Source organism: Giraffa tippelskirchi, chromosome 8 (genome assembly GCF_054371585.1).
Source record: "Giraffa tippelskirchi isolate mGirTip1 chromosome 8, T2T-mGirTip1v1.2.pri, whole genome shotgun sequence".
NCBI classification, from domain to species: Eukaryota; Metazoa; Chordata; class Mammalia; order Artiodactyla; family Giraffidae; genus Giraffa; species Giraffa tippelskirchi.
Window position 1 is genome coordinate 87,838,734 of NC_137282.1, and position 18,547 is coordinate 87,857,280.

Here is an 18,547-nt window from a genome sequence, read left to right on the forward strand (position 1 = left end):
GGGGTTAGGAGAAGATTAGCGCTCTTTAGGGGCGCCCCCTCCGAGGCCCATCGCGCCTGGGAGGCGAGCGCGTTGGAGGCGGAGGCCGGGGTGCGCCGGAGCGAGCAGCCTGCCGGTGCCTGAGGGTGTGCGCGCCTGTGTCCCCGAGTCCTGGCTAGGTGCAGACACCCGGGTCTGTGCGCGCAGCCGCAGCCTCTCCTCGCGCACCTCAGCTGCACGCCACCAGCGCCCCAGGGCGCGAGCCCGGAGCCGCAGAGTTTGAATCGAGTGCCGGGGACATGCGTGACCCTGGCGGGCAGTGGGCAGTGAAGGGCACTGACAGCGAACGGCGGTGGTTCAGAGGCGTGGACCCTCCATCACACCCCACACGACGACGCGCTCTAAAGAAAGACGCTCCTTTGGAAAGACTGTACAAGTAAAGAAGAGCCTGTCTCTTCTTCCCTGAGGTCCCTTCAGGAATATTAGGAGCCCAAGGATTCGGCGACACGACCCGGAAAGGATCGCAACAGGGTTTTTAAAATGCCGTTTCCGATCAGCTCTGTGTGCCTGACCCAGTATCTGAGCAGATGGAGAGGTCAAGGCACCCGATAAAGGTGCTCTTAGCCCCAATAAGGGCAGCGGAGGTTCAGCCATCTGCACTTTTTTCTTCCCGTCTCTCTCCCTCCTCCTCCGTTCCTTCCCGGCTCTTCTCCCCACCCCCTCCCGGTTTTCGTCCTCCCGACTTTATTAGACAAGAGGGCTCTCTGTTAGACCCACTCTCCCCCACCCGCTTCCTCACCCCATTTCAAACCCAGAGCGAAGGAACCACATTTTAAGCTCTCACCCGTGCAATTCAGACAAGTTTGGAAGTTAAACAAATCGCCTTTGCACTCGAGGCCGCGGGAATCCAGAAGGGAAACAAACAAAACCAAACCGAAGGATCGATTCCAAGGTTAAGTCAGAAGATTGCAAAGGGGACTCTAAAACGAATATTTGTTTATGGCAATATGATTTTTTTTTAATGTTTGTAAAATATGTATCACTCAAGCTTGCATCATCAGCATTCAATGTGATTCACAGAAGAGCTTCAAAAGATGGTTTCTGTTAGTGTTGCAAAAGCACTTCTAATTTTGGTTGCCATGGTAACTGGAGAAGTCGCCCGGCACTGTTGAGAGGCTGCCTGGATGAACCGGGAACCGTTCTTGAGGAGACCTCCCCAAGCCCCCTCATGTTACCATGGTAATAATAATTGAGCCTAGAAGATACTTGTTTCTTTAGGGTACTGAAGGCCCGAGGCATGTTGTTGTTGTTTAATTTTACCTCTGCAGAGTTTGCAGTTTGTGAAACAGATCTTCCCTCGCAGACAACCGAGAGTAAACACTGCCCTCAGCCAATTGGTCCTGCTGGCCCAGCTCTCTGCCCACAGCTCAGCTGCCCTAAGGAAGGGAGACCGAGAAGAGTGTTTGATGTGAAAGGAATCCTGGCCTGTGACCAGATCTCTCTCCCCATTTAGCATTAAATTTGGATTCCTAATTAGCTTTCTAATTAGGAGGTGGAGGAATGCTAGAGGAAAGCCCAGGAAGAGGCTAACAGGGAAAAAGCTAAGTCCAACTCTCCACGGACTGGTGCTTTGTATGCTGTTGAATTTGCTTAGTAAAGTCCTCATAGGTTTATTTTTGGCTTGACCACTGTTAAGTGGTAAGCCTGGAAAAACCTTCAGAGAGGTCTCCTTCTGTGTTAGGGGAAAACGTGGATTGATATTTAGTTTGAGGTGTGTGCTCTTTTCTAATAACAACTGCATTTAGAATAAAGGCAGTTTTGTGTGAAACCTAAATTTCCCAGTAATAACTACAGATAGGCCATAGAGCCCTTTATGCTGTTGGTTTGGCCTTAGAGTTTCAGTTAAAAAGGTTTAATTTGGGCAGAGTAATGGTCCCATTCAAATACTTTTGTTAGTACATGTTGATGTCTTTAAAGGACCCTAATTCTTTATACATTCACAAGTCCTAAGCATTGAAACCTATAAATTAAATTAGCATATTGATAGCATGTGATTGGAAAATTTGAAAGCCAGTCCTTAGATGTACAGTTTTTTAAAAAAAGAATGTGGAGCTTCCCTGGTGGTCCAGTGGCTAAGACTCTGTGCTCCCAAAGTAGGGATATGGGGTTTGATCCCTGGTCAGGAAACTAGATCCCACATATTCCAACTAAGAGCCCATGCAGCCAAATATATAATACAATTTTTTTTTAATTAAGAAAAGAACTTCTTTTAATAGGTTAATGTTTTCGGCCAAATATTTAGTTCCATTTTGAGAAACTTAAAAATTAAAATATAATGTGAAAATTCAACTGCATTCTTTGAATCTCATTATAGTATTTCTCTAAGGACTAAAGACCCTTAATTCATTCGCCGATTTTCTTTCAGTTGCTGAAATGACAACTAAAATTAGTTTATAAAATGAGTCTCATTCTATGTTTTCACTTTTCATGGTCATTCTAGAAAAAGTTCTCTAGAACTGAAGTTATAAATTTCAAGAAAAGAAGAAAATAGTCAAAGTTCTTATGATGACAGTGTCTACAATTTGAATTAAGCAGATCGCAGATCACAGTTCTTAAATTACTTTTTCTCAAGAACTTCAAAGATAGCTCAACCATTGTCACATAGCATCCTGAGGAATATTAACCAGTTTTATGGATAGGCAAGATGTGTTCAAAAGATTCAAGTCATTTCAGGTAACTACTTGGTAAATTAAGAGATGAAAACTAAAACCACCTGGCATGTCTAGGAATATGAGTATCAGGTAGGACTCAGAGAAAATCTAGGTGAGAAGAGAGACAAGGTACGGTGGCAGGAAGAATTTGGGATTAAGAGAAAAATAAAACAGTAGGGAAAAAAGAATTTTAAATGAGAAGAAAACTCACAGATTAAAGGGAAGGGAGTAAAAACAAACAAAAAAGTTAGTGTAATGGGAGCTACACAGAAAAACAAAAAAACCCAAGTTGGGGAACAGGAAGCTGAAACAAACTCTACTCTTCCCCTTCCACAGAGAAGAGAGAACCTGATGCTTTTCAAGAAAGCTCTTGCTGTCCTATTTAGCCAAATTCTCCAATTTAGAGGCTCCCTGGGAGGACTGAGAGTGGACCAAAAATCACTTCCTGTGGTATGGACTTCCCATCTGCTGGCTAGACCTGTTTCTTCTCAACCCTTCAGCCACCAAGAAAGCTTTCTACTCTGCGTTGGGTGGATCATTTAGTTGGGTCATTCTTAACTTTAAGTTGCAAACTTCATTTTTAAAAACTGCTCAAGCTGTTATCAACCAAGTGCATTCATCTATAATTTTATGGATTAGAGCATGTTAAAAGATTCTAACAAAAAACAGTCCCTCTCTTGGGTTACTATTGCTCTGCTCTTTCTTAGCTATTTGATCACATCCCTCCCTAGTTGGAAATAATTCTCTTTTATGTGGCTGGTCCTTGAGTTATCAATTTTAGACAGAATCTATACACTTTCTTTTATTATAGGGGAGGATATAGCTCTCTTACTCCTCCCCTCCAACTTCCCCTTCCTCCATTTTTGCAACACAGTTGGTGGGAAAAAATCAGCCAGAGCACCATTAGTATAATCCTTTATTTGCAAACGCCAGGCAGGGGAATGCTCCAGAGAGGGAAAGAAGACTGGATGTTTCCTAGGACTCTAGCCAGAGCAGCCAAAGTTCAGTTAATTTCAGAAATAGTTAGGGAGTTTAGGATCGACATGTACACACTGCTATATTTGAAATGGATGACCAACAAGGACCTACTGTATAGCACAGGGAACTCTACTCAGTGCTATGTGGCAGCCTGGATGGGAGGGGAGTTTAGGGGAGAATGAAGACATGTATGTGTATGGCTGAGTCCCTTTGCTCTTCACCTGAAACTATCACTGTTAACTGGCTGTGCTCCAATATAAAATAAAAAAGTAAAAAAAAAAAGGAAATAGTTGGTCAAGGATAGAAAATGGAGGAATTGCTCTTTCAAATTGTTAGCCATTGTTTGAGTAAAATGGATTTTCTACAGGGGAGTGGGAAGGAAGAGTCAATATCTTGTGCTAGGATGGTGAGAAGGGCGGGTGCAGGAGAAAAGAACTTGCACACGTCTTGGTGCAAAGTTCCGCCCTATTAGTGCTTCTCACAAGTAACATCACAATGTTAATTACATCAACATTGCATCTGCATGACAGTGACTGTGTAATTATTTTTCACTGGAGCTGGGTTGTAGACTGTGGATGTATTTCTTTTTCTGTACAACTTTTTTGGGGGAATATAGTTTTTCATTTGTTTGCTTTTTAGAACCTATCACCATTTATGCTAGTGGCTCTTTAAAATGTCTCTCCTTGGTTTTTTTCACACAATGAAATGCATCCACCAATCCTCTTCCTTCCGGGCCCCACCCCAGCCCTCTGAATGGACCCCTCAGTTAGCCAGTCTGAACCAGTTTTCTGATAGCCTGGACCTATAGGAGCCTTTGGAGATTTCTCTTCACCCCGCCTCAGTGTTGATTCCCTGTTATCCCTGTTCTCTTGTCTTCTTCTTTCTCAGTTTATGCTTTTCATTTTATAAAGCATCTGTTTTGCTATAAATAGCTTCTTAAAAGGGGGTATAGGAAGTAAATTTGGGGGACATTGTAGGTCTAGAAAAGTTCGTTTCACTCTCACACTTAATTGATGGTTTGCCTGAGTATAGGATTCTCGGCTGGAAATTCATTCCGGCAAATTTCCAAAGGCATTGCTTTATTCTTTTCCAGCTTCCAGTGTTTCTGAAAATTCAGTGCCATTCTGGTGCTAGATTCTTGGCATGAGATGTGTTTTTTCTGTCTGAAACCTTGTGGGGTTCTCTCATTTTTTAAATGAAATTCCACTGAGTACAGATTCACTTTCTCTGGGTTATGTTCATCTACCTGGTGGAGCCAGGAAACACGTCCTGCACTTTCGGGGAAGTAATGATGTAGACATACTTGGAAAATTACTCCACTTTATTGGTTTCTTTTCCTTGTCATGTGTTTCTTTTCCATGTCATGTGTCAATCCTGTATCGACTCAGGATTTTTAGCTTTGAATAAATTGGTTGCTGTCCTTTGGAATCATGCATGCTGCCAGACTAGATTCTCTGTTCTCACCACTTTTTGTCTTTCAGAAACTGATCTCTAGTGTCAGTCACATAGGATCATATCCTTAACTTTACTAATAATGTTGGTGCTTTTTGGGCATTTGCTTTATGTACATCTTGGTTTAAAGATGTTAATCTAAGCACAAAGACAGCAAATTTGTTATAGGATGTGAAGGCCAAGTCTAAAATGCTGGTACAGATTTCAAACCTTTCATGTCAATTATTGGTAATTTGCAGAGTAGGTATCTCTCTAGAATATAGACTTGCACACCTTCACATTTTACAGTGGAGGAAACCAATCCAGAGATGTTTAGCATGGAGTCATTTCTCTTGACTCATTGCTAAACCCTTATTCTTTCACCCTGTCTCCTCTCTCTCCCTGGTTACTTTGTCTTATATTTCGTTTTCTTTTCATTTCTTAATCTTTTTAAAAAATAATAATTAATTTATTTTTGGCTATGCTGGGTCTTTGTTGCTGCGTGGGCTTTTCTCGAGTTGGGGCAAGTGGGGGCTAGTTTCCCTAGCGTCTCTAGTTGCAGCTGTCTAGTTGCTGTGTGTGGGCTTCTCATTGTGGTGGCTTGTCTTGTTGAGCATGGGCTCTAGGTGTGCGGGCTTTAGTAGTTGCAGCACGTGGGCTCAGTAGCTGCAGCTCCCCAGCTCTAGAGCACAGGCTCGATAGTTGTGGCAGTCAAGCTTAGTTGCTCCATAGCGTGTGGGGTCATCCCAAACCAGGGATTGAACCCATGTCTCCTGCATTGGCAGGTGGATTCTTTACTGCTGAGCCACCAGGGAGGCCCTTCATTTCTTCCTTTTTTTTTAAATTAAATTTATTTATTTTAGTTGGGGGCTAATTACTTTACAATATTGTAGTGGTTTTTGCCATACATTGACATGAATCAGCCATGGGTTTACATGTGTTCCCCATTCTGAACCCCCCTCCCACTTCCTCCCTATCCCATCCCTCTGGGTCATCCCATTGCCCCAGCCCTGAGCATTTGTCTCATGCATCAAACATGGAATGGTGTTCTGTTTCACATATGATAATATACATGTTTCAATGCTATTGGAGCCCTTCATTTCTTAATTTTATTTTCTTTAGTTTTAAAGAAACATAATTCCTTACTGTAAGACATTATAAAAATATGTATTCAAAAGCAGTACATATTCCAGAAGCAGCAAGTAATAGTGGTTAAGTCTAATTCTGGAACCAGCATACTGGGTTTGAATCCTGTCTCTGTGACTCACTTACTGTGTGACCTTGGGCACATTATTTGACCACTTTGTGCCTCAGTTTTGGGGGCCTATAGTACTGCACCAACCTTCTCACATAGTTGTGAGAATTAAATGAGTTGATTCATGTGAAGTTCTTAGAATGGTGCCTGGCATACAATAAATATCAGTGTCGCTAGTATTATTGTCAAAAGTACAGAAATAAATGTTAAAAGAAATAATCTATTATTCTGTCTCTACCACCATCAATAATTCCAACTAGAGAGATGACTGTGGTTAACATTTCCCATATCATTGATTATTCAGTATTCTTCTGGGTGATATTGCTATATTGGCTTCCTGTATTTGTCCTAACACAGAGCCTTACAAATTAAGTTCTTCATAAGAACCACCTGACTGGGAAGCCAATTCTTCCTTCTGGGCCCCTTTGGGTTTAGAACAGGAGTAGAGAGGGATCCTCCCATCATGAATTTGAGAAGACTCTGTTACAATGAAGACAGGTCTTCTCTTTCTCTACACAATGAAAGTATTCTGGAGGTGGCACCTGAAAAGTGTGCGTTAGCACAGAGTGAGGGGGGTACTTGTATGAAAAGATTATGGAGGAGAAAGGGGAGGGCTGGGTGAGAACCAAATGGCAGTGGTGGGGTGGCACTCATTGGGGCCATCACCCGTAGACGTGTGGGTCTCCCCACCCGCACAGCAGAGACCACATGAAATGTGGATCTGATATTTTAAATTTTCCTTGGAACCTCAGCAATTCCGAATTCATTGGGAAGCCAATGAAAAGGCTTCTGTGTGCAGACACATCCTGAAAGTTGAAGCTGCTTTGATCTGGGAGAGCTGATGTGACTTGGCCTCTCCCCAGGACATGATAGTCACCAGCCTGCTGCACTCAGACAGGACCTGTGTGGCCAGAAACAGCCAATCTAGCAATGTTTCCAGAATTTTGGAATTGAGCCTTGAGCAGCCCAGTGAAGATCCATGCCTCTTGAGAGCACTCCATGTAACACCGAGATAAATGTATGTTAGTGGGTTTGTGTTCTGTCATGTCGCATGTACTGGAGAATTACTATCTTCCCAGGAGGCAGAGAGGTTCTTCAGAGGATTGTGGGCTGGGTATCTGGCTTTGGATGGAGAGATGTAGAAGGTGATACAGAAGGTAAGGAGGGAAGCTTCTGTCTTGCCTAAACTCAAGCTGCCTTAAGAGTCACCCTCTCTGTATAGCACATCATATCCATGTGAGAACCAGTCTGTGTGCTTTGGTGACTACTGTTTGCCAAGAAAAGAAAAAAGATTTACTAAAACCACAAAACGAGTGACATGGTTAATATCTGAAGGAAACGAGATGCAACGAGTTTTAAATGTTAGTATATTGCAGTGCAAAGTCAGTAGAGTCTTGGCGTAAAGCTGTTTGTCTCATTGCTGAAATGTTCAGTGAGAGTTGAAAATTGGTGACTTTTTGTTCAATGCTAGATTGTTTGGTTGAAAACTGCCCATCAGAACAGAGACTAAAATTCAAATACAGACTATTACCCCCATTCTTGGGTAGTAAGATATGCTTTGATCATATTTAATTATGAAAAAAATTTAAAAACCGTTTAAACTTCTCTGAACTTCTAGTTCAGACAAATACGTCTTGGACACAATCAAATAGCACTAGTTCTTGCAGCAGACAATGAGGTACAGATTTTACCACTCTTTACATTGCCTCAAGTTCAAGTACATTTACAAACAATAAAACATATTCACTTTCTACTTCCCTGATCTACATTTCCTTATTTTAGCACATGCTGAATCACAGGGGCAGATTCTTTCAGGCCAAATGTCCTTCAGGTTTTCCCTGAACATGGCCCATACCACCTGTGCTCTCTGGGTGCCCATTCTTCCTGTACAAATGTCTAGCCCAGTGCTTTGAACGTTGAATTTAGTTACCTATTTATCTATTCACCTAGCCTCCCTAGCTGATGATTTAATCCCATCCATGTGACTCTTGGGGAGGGACCTCATACCATTGGTTTAAAGTAGGCAGGCCCTTAAAAACAGTCTGCTGAACTGGACACTTCAGTTCAATAACAGGATTGTTATTGGAGGAATATTCCCCAGTGGAGTAAGAGTGTAGCAACCTCACATTGCTTAGGTGAGAGCAAGAAAAGGGCTTCCCAGGTGGTGCTAGTGGTAAAGAGCTCGTCTGCCAATGCAGGAAACATGGGTTGGATCCCTGTGTTGGGAAGATCCCCTTGGAGAAGGAAACGGCAACCCACTCCAGTATTCTTGCCTGGGAAATCCCCATGGACAGAGGAGCCTGGCGGACTCCAGTCCATGGGATCGAAAAGAGTCAGACAGGACTGAGCATGAGCAAGAGAGCAAGGAAGTGGGGGAGAAGGATCTCTTGTTCTGCCTCATCTTTTCCTGCAGCATCTGTTGTGTGAGGGCACCCTGTGACACACTCAGCTCCTGCTCATAAGACCAGGGGAAGCCGGGGCACCGGGGATACGCCCAGTTGAAGCACAGGGTCTGAGGTCAGAAAAGCCTGGACTCTGATGCTTATTGCCTGTATGACTTTAGAAAAGTTACCAAGTTCTTTTGAAGTTCCTGAAAAATGAGGAAAATTGCAGGCACCTTTCAGGGCTGCTGTAAGGATGGAAGAAAGTATATACAGACCGCTTCTGACTTAGGATTTTTCGACTTGACAATGGTGTGAAAGTAACACACGTTCAGTAGAAACCATACCTCCAGTTTTGAATTTTAATCTTTTCACAGGCCAGCGATACTCTCTCATGATGCCAGGCAAGGGTAGCAAGCTGCAGCTCCCAGTCAGGCACACAATCACAAGGGCAAACCACTGAAATCCTTACAGCCATTCTCTGCACAGACCACCTTCTGTTTTTCACTTTCAGTACAGTAGTCAATCATCAATTGCATAGGATATTCAACACTTTATTATAAAATAGGCTTTGTATTAAGTGATCTCACTGACTGTAGGTTCCCAGGTGGTACTAGTGGTAAGGAACCTGCCTGCCAATGCAGGAGATGTAAGAGACGCTGGTTTGATCCCTGGGTTGGGAAGATCCCCTGGAGGAGGGCATAGCAACCCACTCCAATATTCTTGCCTGGAGAATCCCATGGATAATGGAGCCTGGCAGGCTACAATCCGTAGGGTTTCAGAGTTGGACACGACTAAAGCGACTGAGCAGGTATGCACACAGGTTAATGTAAGTGATTAGAACATGTTTAAGGTAGGTGAGGCTAAGCTATTATGTCAGCTAAAGTAAGTTTATTTTTCTTGCAGAAGAACAGTTCTAGATGGATGTATGTGTCTATTCAGGCTGTCATAACAAAATGCCATAGACTTGGGGACTTAAGTGCCAGAGATGAATTTTCTCACGGTTCTGGAGCCTGGAAGTCTGAGATCAAGGTGGCAGGCTGGTTGGGTTGTGCTGAAAGTGCCCTTCTTGGCTTCTTGCTGTGCCATCACATGGGAGGGAGGGAGGGAGGGAGAGAGAAAGGCAACACTCTCTGATCTCTTCTTATTAGGAGACTAAACCCATCATGAGGGCCCCACCCTCATGACCTCATCTAAACCTAATTGTGGGCTTCCCGGGTGGCTCAGTGGTAAAGAATCTGCCTGCAGTGCAGGAGATGTGGGTTTGATCCCTGGATGGGGAAGATCCCTGGAGAAGGGAATGGCAACCCACTCCAGTGTTCTTGCCTGGAGAATCCCATAGATGGAGAACCCTGATGGGCTACGGTCCATGGGGCTACAAAAGAGTTGGACACAAACAACTTAGATGTTTGGATGGCACAACAGATGGTTGGATGGCATCACTGACTCAAGGGACACGAGTTTGAGCAAACTCCCAGAGATGGTGAAGGACAGGGAAGCTGGCGTGCTGCAGTCCATGGGGTCACAGAGTCAGACACAACTTAGCAACTGAAAAACAACAATTTCAGGGGATTTTCCCAGCCCAGGGGTCGAACCCACATCTCTTGCATCTCCTGCATTGGCAGGGAGATTCTTCACCGCTGAGCCAGTGGGGAAGCCCTCATCACTGGCTGACAGGACAACCGTATGTCCCGGCTGGTCACGGAAAGCCCTGGTTTGCACCTGTTGTCCCAGAGTGATTATTACGATCACCCCCTTCAACTCTCAAAAGTGTCTTGATTTGAATGACAAATTCTATGTCTCCCTACTTATTAAGCACTTGTTATTTATTATAGACTCTCATTAAACAGTAGTTATTAATAAGGGGGATGCTGCTGCTGCTGCTAAGTCGCGTCAGTCGTGTCCGACTCTGTGCGATCCCATAGACGGCAGCCCACCAGGCTCCCCCGTCCCTGGGATTCTCCAGGCAAGAGTACTGGAGTGGGTTGCCATTTCCTTCTCCAGGGCATGAAAGTGAAAAGTGAAAGTGGAGTCGCTCAGTCGTGTCCGACTCAGTGACCCCATGGACTGCAGCCCGCCAGGCTCCTCCGTTCATGGGATTTTCCAGGCAAGAGTACTGGAGTGGGGTGCCATTGCCTTCTCCAATAAGGGGGATAGACTACAACAATAGATAAATAACACGCCAAGATTTCACATGATGTTCTAACCGCAATTCCCTGGTCTCATTGCTTTGACAGTCGGTGGCTGGCTGGTCTTCTACTCCACCCCTCCACTCCCATGTTTGCTACGACTTCCTTTCTAAAAGACATCCCTTCTGTTTTGAAACCATACTTCATTATCACTTTGAATTTTGAAAGGAAAGACTTAGACTCGATGTAATTTGCATGTTCAAACATCCCAACTAGTTTTTGTTTAGGTTTTCCCTTGGGAAATATTATGTTACCAAGTAGATAAATATATTAGCATCCCAATATCACACTGCTACTTTAAGGAGTAACCATGTCATAGATTTTGACAGTTAAGTTGCCTGTTGAAGTGGTGATGCTGGACTGATGACTTCAAGGTACCAAGGACTCCTATTCCTGACCCATTCCATGCTCCCATCCCTGACTACCCTTAATGTGGTTTGGAATTATTTTTAGGAATTTTTCTTCCCTGGAAGTTCTCATCTCTACCTTCTCTGGTAACCTCTTTTCCCCATTCATAAAAACTCATTTATTTTTATGAAATCTTCCTCAGGTAAGATTTTTGTTTCCTCAGTTTTTCACTTATCAGAAGATAGTATCATCTGCTGAGTACTTCCTAACTGAGCAAATTGATGGAAATACTGAGAAAGATTCCTCCCCGTTTCATGTCCAGGACAACTCATTGCCTTTTTGGAAAGCTGAATAAAACTCTGCATGTCTGTGGCTGTTCTGAATGACTCATATGTAACAGTTTTGCAGATACCTCTTTTAGAAGGCACAAAAGATGTTTGCTCACCTTAAATTTGGAGATGAGAGCAAGTGTACCAATCTACGGCGTGAAAATGAAACAAGTGTGTTTGTGTGTATGTGTTACCGAATACGATTCAATATACTGTTTTAAGCATACTTATACAGAAACCAAAAAACAGAACTTTGCTAAATTTATAGATTCATTTGGGTATGAGTGTACATGTTTTTGATAGTGAGTATTCTCTTATCAATGTGGTATTTTTTCCATTTGTTAGTTATTTTTTAATATTCTCCAATAAATTTCCATAATTTTCTAATTTATGTCTCTCTAACCTCCTTTGTTAGATTGATTCTTAGGTATCTCATGAATTTTACTGCTATTCATAAGAATGGAACATGTTTTATTATACTTCCTTGTTATTACAAGATTATTATTGGTGAATCCAAATGTTATTGAATTTGCAGCAATATTGTCTCCTGCAATGCTGTTAAACTTACTTATTAGTTTAAATAGTTTATGAATAGAGTCTCTAGGATTTTCAGTGTTTAAAATCTTTGCATAGAGAACAGGCTTGCGGACACAGTGGGGGAAGGAGAGGGTGGGACAAGTTGAGAGAGTAGCATGGAAACAATTATATTATCATATGTAAGGTAGATAGCCAGTGGGAATTTGCTGTAATAAGCGGGGAACTCATACTCTGTGACAACCTAGAAGGGTGGGATGGGGTGGGAAGAGGGAGGAAGGTCCAAGAGGGAGGAGACATATGTATACCTATGGCTGATTCAAGTTGATGTATGTCAGAAACCAACACGATATTGTAAAGTAGTCATCCTCCAACTAAAAATAAATAAAATTTTTAAAAAAGAACAGCAAGAGAGAATATCTAAAAAGAAAAACCTTTGCAAATCAGAACAGTTTTGTTTCAGTATTTAGTTCTTGTCTTCTTTCATTGGCTAGATGCTTCAATAAATATTGAATAGAAGCAGTGTTAGCAGGCAGTTTTGTCTTCTTTCTGATTTTGTAGGGAATGCTTCTAGTATTTCTTCATTTAAAAAGATATTTGCTATAGGGTTTTGGTAGATAGCCTTAACTTGGTTGAGCAAGATCCCCTCTATACCTAGTTTGCTAACAATTTTATTGATAATGAGTGTACATTTTTATCTAATGCTTTTTCTGCACCTGCTGCGATTTTTTTTAATTTTTCTCCTTTAATTGATTGATGTGTTAACTATACACATCTTCTATAATTAAGCCATGCTTACATTCTTGGGGGAAGTTTTAATCAATCATATTTTTATAAATACACTGCCAGATTTGATTTAGTACTATGTGTTTTACAGTTTTGGTATTTATGTTAGGGAGTGAAATTGGCTTTTAATTTTGCTTTTTTGTTCAGTCTGCTAAACTTGCAACAGATATTCTATTCCAAGATGGCCTGAGCTGTGACCTAACTTAAACTATAGCTTGTTTCTTCTCTGGTGTATACATATACAGCAAATATTGCTGTGCATTCTTATTTATTCATAGCTTTCTTTGAGGCACTTGGACTTGTTGAGCAGTAATAATAATCATTATGAATTATTATTTGCTTTTTTTCTAGGTAGGTTGTCATCCAATAGCATAGGGCTATCTAGAGTTTCATCAAGTCAGTTTAGATCCTTATGTCGTTGGGAGCAAGGATACTTTCATTTGTGTTTGTACTGTCACTGATATTCATCAGGCCCAATGGTTTATTAAAAAGGAAAGCACTTTGAAGGCTCTTCCTTGGGGAGGGAAGCTCAAGAGGGAGGAAATACGTATATATAATTATGACTGATTTGCCTTGATATATGGCAGAGACCACCACAACATTGTAAAGCAATCACCCTCCAATAAAAAAGAAAGACTCTTCCTTTCCAATTCTCCTGCCTGCCTTTGCTGCTGTCTCTGTCCCAGGCCCAAGCTTGGACCTCAGGGCAGGGGCCTGTTCCTCTGTCGTGACCCTGCGTGGAGGCACCCAATGGAATCAGGAGGGCTTGGGGCCCAGGCTGGCCCTGACACTCACTTGCTCTCTGAGTTTGGACAAATAGCACAACCTATGTGTGTGTGTGCTCAGTCGCTCAGTCATGTCCAACTCTTTTCGACCCCTTGGACTGGAGTGCAGACTGCCAGCCTCCTCTGTCAGTGGAATTTTCCAGGCAAGAATACTGTAATGGATTGCTATTTCCTCTTCCAGGGGATCTTCCTGACCCAGGGATCAAACCTGCTTCTCCTGTGTCTCCTGCATCAACAGGTGTATTCTTTACCACTGAGCCACCTGGGAAGTTCCACTCAACCTCTGTAAACCTTAACTATTTCATCAATGCGATGGGAATTTTAGTATCTGTCTTACAGTGTTAGTCATAATGACTAATCAATAATATAAGCAACACAGTGTTGGTATATAGTAAATGCTTAATAAAAGTAGCTTTTAGTATATCTTCTCTGTTGCATTGAATAAAATGCTAGTAAGACTGTGCTAACACCAACTAAAAGTATGACTGCTTCCAAATGACCTTCCAAAAGTACCATTAGTTTATGGTTTATAGGTTTATATGAAATACATCACCTTTTATATATATTATGTTTTAAGTCCTTTTTTTTAAACAAATATTTATTTGGTGCCTACCACATCCTAGGACTGGATGCTGGGGAATATTGAGGATACAACGTAAACAAGCAGCAGAGGTCAGTCTAGAAAGGCCAAACATAATTAGAATATAATCAGATATGAGATATTTAGATATGAGATATCAGATATGAGATATCTAGATAGAATATTAGGATGAGATCTGAAAATATCAAGAAATGAATTTCAGGGACTTCCCTGGTGGTCCAGTGGTTAAGAATCCACTTTCCAATGCAGGGGACCCAGGGTCAATCTCTGGTTGGGGAACTCAGATCCCATGTGCCAATGGACAGCTAAGCCCACAGGCCACGACTACTGAGCCAGCGCTTGCTCTTGAGCAGCTAAGAACCAACACGTGGTGGGACACAGGTAAACCCACGTCTGATTCATGTCGGTGTATGGCAGAAACCACCACAATGTTGTAAAGTAATTAGCCTCCAATTAAATTAATTTTTAAAAAGAACTAACATGGCCAAATAAGTAAATAATAGAATAATTGTTTGGGCCTCCCTGGTGGTTCAGTTGGTAAAGAATCCGCCTGCAATGCAGGAGACCTCCTGCAATACAGTAGACCTGGGTTTGATCCCTGGGTGGGGAAGATCCCCTTGAGAAGGAAAATATGTGATAATTCGAAATGAATTTTTTTAAAAAAAAATAAATGAATTTCAGGGGGCAGAACAGCTATTTCTGTCTGGTCTAACACTGAGAAAGTGGTATTTCAGCAGGGTCCTGAAAACTGGGTGAGACAAGGAGCCAGTGTGCTCCAGTCAGGGCAGCTGGGTTTGTCAGGCTTCCTGGACATGAAAGGATGTTTTCTGATAGGAAAGGTAAAGATGTAGGAATAAAGCTCATGATAGATTCAGATCTCAGAACTCCCTTCCGGGCTGCGTCGTTAACTGTGAGTCTTTGGGCTGGGGGCGAGGGAGGAGGACTGCCTTGGAATGCTGGGAAAACACTGACCCGATAGTGTCCTAGCGATGGGATTTAATTCACTGCTAATTAGTGTTGGTGTTGGCTTCCCCAGGGAAGAGTAAACACAGAGAAGGCAAGGAGTAGGGAGAAGGGCAGAAGCAAGTGCATGGGTGTGTGTGTTTGCAGAACCATTTTGGAGGAACTGAGGAATGCAGAGAAGCTCTTGAAAATAGAGCAGGGATTAGTCCTCATGCTTTAAAATACAACAAAATCTGCTGGAAGCTACTAACGTGTCACACTCTTAAAATAAAAATGGAGGGAGATGGAGCCTTCTTGTTCTGTGATCCTTTTTAACCTTGGTAGCCTTCCAAAGGGAAGCCATAATCAGGTTGTTTTTATTGTCTGTGGGCAGGAGCAAGCCTTGGTCTGTAAACATTGGATGCTTCCAACTCAAATAGCCTTCTTAGGAATGTCTACCCACATTCGAGGTGTGCTTCACTGGGAACCTTAGAATACTGTACAGAAGCAATGGGGCATCTCATCAAACCCACAAGGCTTCAGAAATTTTCCAGCCAGAGGTGCTCAGGTTAGGGGCACTTGTAACAAACCTGCTCTTGTTTTAGGAGACAGCCTTGAGAGAGTTTTGGTTTTTTTGTTTGGTTGTCTTTTTCAATTTTTACCATATTTTTCTTTATGATACAACAGTTGTTTGTGGTGAGGTTTTCCTTTTTTAGCCAGAGAAGGATGTGTATGAGATAAATATCTATTTTTGTATCTTCCAGGATCCACACTATCTTTTAAAGTATCTGTATGATTCAAGTCAATTCAGCTAGCATTTATAGACTCCTCCTGGGTACTGGGTGCCCAGAACCTTGAAATTAATAAGAATGAGGACCTACTCCATAGAAACCCACATTCTGGTTAGGAGGATAAATGTGTACCCAAGTAACTCAAACATCAGACAGGATTTGAAGATATTGAGAATGTTGGAGTTCGTGGGGAAAACCAGAGAAGGAGCTAAATTCTTGCTTGGAGTATCAGAAGGAGAAGAGAAGGAAAAGAATGAGAAGAGAATGGAATTTAGTCTAGATTTGAATGTGTAGAATTTCAACTATTAGGTGACTGGAATAAGAAAAGCAGTGAAATTAATCTCTTGTAAAATGAGAATTTAAAATAATTTTCTGCTTATCAACAAAAGAAACCTGTTTTAATTCATTTACTCATTTGTTTACTCCACAAACATGCATTGAGTACCTATGATGTGCCAGGCACTCTTTAGAGATAGAGATGAGATAGACCATCTCTGCTCTCAGCTCCTTCATAGTCTAAAGGTGGACAGAGATGTGTGCACAGTGACACCACAGAGAGACAGATATACACAGAGGAATGCATGAAATACTCTGAGAGCACTGTGGATATAAGGGATTCAAGGATGGGCTTCCCTGGGGGGTCCAGTGGTTAAGACTCCATGCTCCCAATACAGGGGGCCTGGGTTCAATCCCTGGTCAGGGAACTAGATCCCACACATTGTAACTAAGAGTTCACATGCTGCAACTAAGACCCATGTAGCCAAAATAAATAAATTATTTTTAAAAAGAAACTCAAGGAAGACTTCAAGGAAGGATAGTGTTTTGCAGGTTTGATGGTGAGTGCGTCATGGAAACAGTCCATGTAGAGGGCATGTTGTATGCAAAGGCAGAGGAGCACGAAGCAGCCTGGGATGTTTATGGGATCTTGGGTATTTTGGTATGTCTCAGGCTTAGGGCTTCCCTGGAGGCTCAGATAGTAAAGAGTCTGCCTGCAATGCAGAAGACCCAGGTTTGATCCCTGAGTTGGGAAGATCCCCTGGAGGAGGAAATGGCAACCCACTCTAGTAGTCTTGTCTGGAAAATCCCATGGATGGAGGAGCCTGGCAGGCTACGATCCATGGGGTCATAAAGAATCAGACATGACTGAGCAACTAACACACACAGGGGAGGAAAAATTTAGCTGGGTCTGGAAATTAAATGATAAAAACAGATTAACAGGAAAAAAGATACACATTTATTTACTATATATTTTATGTGACATGGGAGCCTTGATAAGGAAATGAAGACCCAAAGAAACAGATCTAAGTGTTTTACGCTGGATTTGATGACAAGTGGACAGTCATGGAGGAATGTGATAGGCTGAGGAGTAGAGTTGAGTGTAGTCAACTTAGCAAGACCTGTTTGTTAGGATTCTTCTTTAAGTCCCTTTCTCCTCAGAGATAAGGCTGCTCCTTTCCTCCAGATACAGGGAGGGCTGTCTTACCTGAGGGTTGTATAACATGTTTCAGGGAAGAAAGCCAGAGTGACCCTCCTGCTGAAAATACTAGGATGCCATGTTCTGGGGTAGCCTGTCCTGAACCCCATCAGGGTATATGGAGAGCAACAAATGAGAGGGAGCCTGGGAGATGAGAAATGAGGCTGGAAATAAAATCAAGACCCAGATCTTGCAGAGCTTTCTGTACTGTGCAATGGAGATTGAATTTTGTCCTATAGTCATTTTAATAAAGGACTTTAAGTGGGAAAGTAATATCTGCATTTTAAAAAGATCCTTCAGGTGGTTTCCTGCAGAATAAAGTTGAACTGGGCAAGACAGAAAGTAGAAAAGCCTGCTAGAAGACTGTTTTAGCCAAGTAGCTACTAGGGGGATTAAGACCTTTAAAGGCTATCACCCTCATCAGCTCCTACATGTAATTTGAAATTTAAGCAGAGACTCAGCAGTGAAGAGTCTGTCTACAGTGCAGGAGACCCAAGTTCAATCCCTGAATCGGGAAGATCCCCTGGAGAAGGGCATAGCAACCCATTCCAGTATTCTAGCCTGGAGAATCCCATGGAAAGAGGAGCCTGGCGGGCTACAGTCCATGGGGTCACAAAGAGTTGGACACAACTGAGTGACTAACACTTTCACTTTCAACTGTAAAATAAGGAAACCCAAGTTCTGATTTTTCTTATGACGATTGTTTAGATGCATTGAAAAAATTGTATCAAATATCAAAATATCTTAAGACTTCTATTGCCTCTTCAGTGCCCTGGTCTGCTGATGCCCTAAAGCATGTGCATCTCTATGAATTGTGAGATCCAACTCTGCCCTGTAGAAGCGGTGGTCAGGATGATAGGTAAAAGGATTGGGGTGGTTTAAAGTGGGAGGATGAACAGGATTGTGTGACTGGGTGCAGGGAAGAGAGAAGCCAGGGGTGGCGCTGAGATTTCTTTTATACATACACACACACACACACACACACACACGTAATTTTATTTATTATTTAATATTTTTGGCTGTGCTGGGTCTT

The 18,547-nt window shown here is 42.4% G+C and overlaps 1 protein-coding gene across 1 annotated transcript in view; it reads left to right on the forward strand.

Annotated features, from left to right (window-relative positions):
- NIM1K (NIM1 serine/threonine protein kinase) overlaps positions 1-18,547 on the forward strand; it is a 66,823-nt gene that overhangs the window by 462 nt on the left and 47,814 nt on the right. The window lies entirely within an intron of this gene.